Here is a 6,000-nt window from a genome sequence, read left to right as displayed (position 1 = left end):
TGCTTAAGACAAATGAATGAAGTATCAATGAACATAATGACAAAGATGAATATGATTTGAGAAAAACATGTATATTACATTTTTATTCATTCAAATAGAGTGGATTTCTTACAATGGGAAGTACTTGATAACAGCAAAAGTAATACAATTGAAAGTGCTAAAGAAATCTATACAATGGCGAGCTTGGCCTTATTCTAATGCAAATGAAATGTTCTCTGACAAACATAAAGTCTTCATGGTCCACTGGTGGAAGCTCCATTGTGAGGTGGCATGGGATTGTTGACCACATTAGGTGCCACAGGTGCGAATGTAATCTCTTTTGCATCAATCAGATCCTGAACCCTGTCCTTGAGAACTCTGCATTCTTCAGTAGTGTGACCAGATCCCCCAGAGTGGAATTCACATTTGGCATTGATCTTGTAATTTGGAGGGAGAGGATCAGGAGGAGGCCTCGCTTCTGCTAACTGAATCAGTTTGAGGTCGAGCAAGGTAGCAAGAAGTTGGCTATAAGACATTGGCACACGATCATACACCCTTTTTGGCCTATTCTGTCTCTGTTGACCTTGTCTCTGTTGATAACCTTGTTGTTGTTGTTGAACATATTGCTGATACGGAACCCAAGGTTGTTGACCAACAGGTGCCACATAAGCTTGAGGAGCGGTGGCGTTCACTTGATAGTAGGGAGCGTGATCTTAAGCAGAAGCAGCACTAGTCTCACCTTCTTTCTTTTTGATGAAATTACCTTGAGGTTTTTTGTACCCATATGGATTAGCAGCAGTAGCATTGGCGGGATTCTGGATCTTACCAATTTTCAAGCCGTTCTCAATTCTTTCACCAATCCTAACTAGATCGGAGAAGCCAGAAGAAACACTACCCACCATCCTTTCATAGTAATGTCCTTGAAGAGTGTTCATGAACATATCAACCAGCTCGGATTCAGAAAGTGGTGGATTAACTTGAGCAGCCATTTCTCTCCACCTTTGGGCATATTCTTTGAATGTCTCTTTGGTCTTTTGTGCTTGATTCTGAAGTTGCAACCTAGTCGGTGCCATGTCGATGTTGTATTGGTATTGCTTGAGAAAGGCATCATACAAATCCTTCCAAGATCGGATCCTATTACGCTCCAGATTCATATACCAGTTCAGAGATGCCCCAGACAAGCTATCTTGAAAGCAATGGATGAGCAATGGTTCATTGTGAATGTGAGAAGCCATCTTACGACAGTACATGATAATGTGGCTCTTCGGACAGCTTAAACCCTTGTACTTCTGAAAGTCGGGAGTCTTGAACTTGGGAGGAATAACCAGATTAGGAACCAAGCACATTTCTTCAGCGTTCATCCCATAGGCACTAAAACCTTCGATAGCTCGGATCCTTTCCTCAAGAATCTTATACTTCTCAGCAGATCTCTCAACAGGTTGAGCTCTTTCAGCAGTTGGTATTGGATGCATTTCTGGATTAGCAAACTGAGGACCACAAAAAGCAGGATGAGGAACTTCTGAATGAGGAGGTGGAGTAGGAAATGGGAAAACAGGCCCAGTCATAGTTGGCACTCCAGAAGTTTTGGGCATGGATCCTCCTTGGTTTAAAGCTCCAAGAGTATCAGAAGTCATGAAGCTAAATGGCATTCCAAGAGTAGCATTAGTCCTTGGTTGGAACTCAGGTGGATTAGTAGAAGGTGGAATGACATCAGGTTGACTAGCAACAGCTTGATTAGCACCAGCAGGAATCTCTTGTGCAACTGGAATCCTTTCATTTCTCAAAGCTTGGAGGGCTTCTAAAATAGCATCAACCTTGCCTTTCATTTGGTCCATCTCCTCTCGAATAGCAGCTTGATCTTGTTCATAATTCTCCATGATTCTTCTTCTGTGAGCTCTTGTTAGATAACGGTGTGGAGGAATCGTCTTGACTGATCTGATGGAGAGAAAGAGGTAAGAGTCTTGGTAACCATGAATGCATATGCATGAATGAAAAGATGTTAATGAAGATGCAAATGTATTAGGATCAAGGATCAAGGCTTCTTGGACAACAACTTCTCATGGCTAATAAGATATGGTCGAATCCTCCAGATTCAGAGGTTCGACGTTGCTTTCTGGATAAATAGCTTGGGCATAAGTCAAAGATGGTCAAACCCTCCAGATTCAGAGGTTCGACGTTGATTCTGATAGATAACTGATGTAGAACTTCTGTATAAGTCAAATGTCCCAGGATCAAAGGTTCGACGTCTTTTTATTGAATAGCAGAAATCCGGGTATGATGGAGGTCAAGTTTCCTGTCCCATCCCAATCTCACAGGTATGTAGTCTAGACACGGACAAGTGGTCCCTAATGGTTACCAGGGTCTACAGTTCCCATGGGGTACAAAGTGTTTGAGGCAACAAGCGTGCCAGACACAGTGTTCCATGAAAGAACCTCGCCCAGTTGTGGTACCCCATATCAAGCTCGATCATAGCAAGCGCTACGGGAGTCAACATGAGCATCCACGCTAATCCTATGTGTCACTGGCCTGGGTAGTGGGCCTTTTACCTCATACAAACCCCCCACCTGCAAAACAGAATAGAAGACCCCAGGGAACACAAAATATAATCCATATGCATGATGTGCAAACAGAAATAAACATGATATGCAGGCAAAGAATAAGCATGCAAACAAGTAAACACCCAGTAAATAAACAAACAAACGCAGGCTAGGATCGACTCTCTAAGAATGGACCCGCAATAGGTCTAGCAACGTCCCCAGCAGAGTCGCCAGCTGACGCACGCTCGCGAAAATCAGACAGAGTCGCCACCAATATATTTATCCCATAAGGGAAAGGAATATCAGAAAACCTAGGAAAGGATATTTATCCCACCTATGTTTGTTGCTATCTAAAGGGTGTGTACTATAAATCTAGAGCTTAATGCTAAGGGAATGCATGCAAATGAAAGGAAAGAAACACGGGGAAAATAAGGTTATAAATAATTGTGCTCGCTTAGGCCCCGCGACCCAATGCCTACGTATCCTTTTCAGGAATCAGAGCGCCGTAGTTCGGCTCTTTAGTTTTTGTTTGTTTTTGTGTTTTTTAGTGGACGAAGTTACATTCGCACTCCGCTGCTCGACCTCTGGAGTCTTAAGCTGGGAATGGAGCGGAAATAACATGTCCGATTAAAGAATGCCTCGGAGGCGAGATAGAGAAGAGAGTTTGAGCGTTTCGAGGAAATCCCTTAAGCAAGGGAAACTCGAGTTACTCTTTGGTTTGTGTTTTTTAGAGGTTGGGAACTTACGCCTGAATGGAACCCTTAAGCAAGGGAGCTCCAAGCACTCGAACATCCCTTAAGCAAGAGAAGTTACAAGCTTCCATTCCCTTTTTATTAGTCAAAGTATTTATTAGTCATTTTTTATGAGTTTTCTTGGTATTTTTTATGGGAAATTTATTTGGATATTGTTAGGTGTTTTAAAGTTGAAAAGGAAAAGAAACTAGCCTAAGTATGAAGGGAACTTCTACCTAATGTTATCATGGTTTCTACCTAAAGGTTAGGAATTGAGGAAACATGAAAATAAAGTCACATCATGAGCAAAATCGAATAAGGATACAATGGTACAAAATTATACACAAGTATGAAGTAACAAGTCAAAATATAGTGCAAAAATGAAGTAAGATACTACTATTTTTTTATGTTGATTTTTATGAGAGAAAGGGAATTACAAGTCAAGTAAAAAGACTAAAAATCAAATAGCCTAAAAACTAATATTTTTTGTGCACATTTTTATGACAAAATTGGATTAGTCTAAAAAGATTAGCAAGCAAAAGTAGCAATTTATCACCTAAAAGAAATAGCGAAAACTACTAATTAAAACTAAAATTGGAATTAAAAATAAAAGAGACACAGGGGGTGTAAGTTGAATCCTAAGGTGCAGTCGTTGGAGGGCCCAGGGCCCATCAGGGAGAAGCCCAACAAAGGTTTTTGTTACAGATTTTTGTGAGATGCCAAAAATGGCGATGGGCCAAACAGGGGGTGAGGTTAGCAAAGCAATTCGGTGAGAGGCCCAGGATAATTGATCCACCAGATTATTCTTTTTTTCCAAATTTTATTAAAAAAAAAAATAAAAAAACCAATAATTGAATAAAAATAGATAAACGAAATTGGGATTAGGGTTACTTGTTTGTGTCGATTGAACTTATTCGCTCCCTTCTCTCACTCAAACGCAGCGGCGGCGGAAAGCTACTCCGGTGAAGTCCTCTTCTTCTCCGATCAAGATATCACCACCGTGAGAACGGCGCAACTCCGTCTCTCATTCCCTCTTCTTGCTTGTCTCAATTTCGTCTCTCAAATCTCTCGCTGTTCTCTTCGCCTCGAATCTCTGTCTCTCTCGATCAAACGTAACTCCGACAAAGCTTAACGGCGCACTGATCTCTTTTTCTTCTGTTGTGATGTGATGGACGTGGTTGCAGAGTGATGTGAAGAGAGCGATGATGAAGGCGATGCCGGTGCTGAACAATGATGATGATGAAGGAGTATTTGGAGGCAAGAGTGTCGATGAAGATTTGTTGTTGATGAAGAAGACTCGAAGATATTGAAGGTGAGAGGTTCTTCGAGCTGGATCCTTCGATCTGTTTCTCTTTATATTCGTTTCTTTTCCATTTCAGATTGATGAATCGAGAGAAATGATCTTCTTCGGATCATTATTCTTCTCTTTGTTCTTTAGGTTGAAGATTGGAGATTGAGAGTGATTGAGAGGAAGATGATGAGTTTGAAGGTTGTGAAGCAGCGTGCAGGCTGAGAAGCGAAGATGATGATTGTGAAGAAGGTGAGAAAGTGATTGAGGAAGAGGTTTGAAGATGGATGAAGAATGTGTAGAGATGAAGATGATGATGAATGAAAGTGAGAAATGGTGGAGTTGTCTTGGAGATTGAAGGTTCTGAATTTGGTGAGGGAAGTGATGATGAATGATGAAGATGGTGATGGAATAAGGAGGGATAAAGTGGTGGAGAGTTGAAGATGAGGGTGGAGAAAAGAATATATAGGTCGAGTTCTGAGGTTCAGTTGCAATTGAAGGTTAGTTTTTTCTGAACTTCTTCTATTGATTTCTGTTTGTAACTGTTAGGTTAGTTAGGATGTGTAACTGATTTTTGAAGGTTGTTAGGGTAGTTAGAAATCTGTTATGAATCGGTTGAAGGTTTGTTACTGGTTTGAAATTCTGTTTGCTGTTATGGTTAAGAGGGTTAATGAGAGGTTAGTTATATGAGTGGGGAAAGTTAGTTATAACTGCTGGGTAACTAATTCGGTTAGAGGTTATAAAGTGGTTAGGGACCTGTTTTGATTTGTAGATCTTTTCCAGGTGTAAATACATAAGTTTAATGTGGCTGCAAATTTCCATGAATTTTGTATTGGGATGATGTTGGATGAATGTTGGTATAAATTGTAAGCTGCCTCTTTTAATTTGTAGGTTTTGATAAGTTGATTGCATTGATTAGAACTGTCAATATGTTAACTGTAGTTAACTGTAACGGTTAGAAGTTAGGAGAAATGCGAGTCAACAGTTACGTCAAGTCTTGGTTTAAAGATTGATAAGGGTTTTGAATATGCTGGACTGTTTTTTTCTTATGTTGATGTTAATGTGCGGGTATGTATGAATATGGATTTGGTTTTGCATATGAATTGATGGTGTAGGTTGGTTTTAAATATAGGGACTGATCTTGTTTTACTGTGATTGTTGTAAGTCTCCTGATTGTATGATTTTTTGTGGCAGGTTCATGTAGAAACTTGGTGAAATGTGGCTAGCACCATAATGAAGATGAAACAGAATGGACTTGACGGATTTGCTTGCGGTTCGAAGACGAAATGGTGCATTTGAGGAGGACTTTGAAACCTTTTTTATGTGTAGTTCTTTTTGTAATTTGAACATAATGATCTCAGCTTGAATTTGTAAATAAAGTAGGCTTTTTGTAATGATTTTCTATTTTCCATGGGCTTGTAATAATTGGGGACCTTGGTAATGGATTTTGTAAAATTTGAAGGAG

The sequence above is a fragment of the Vicia villosa genome, linkage group LG2, assembly GCF_029867415.1.
Source record: "Vicia villosa cultivar HV-30 ecotype Madison, WI linkage group LG2, Vvil1.0, whole genome shotgun sequence".
Lineage (NCBI taxonomy): Eukaryota > Viridiplantae > Streptophyta > Magnoliopsida > Fabales > Fabaceae > Vicia > Vicia villosa.
The sequence above is the reverse complement of the archived record's forward strand: the minus strand, read 5'-3'. Positions refer to the sequence as shown.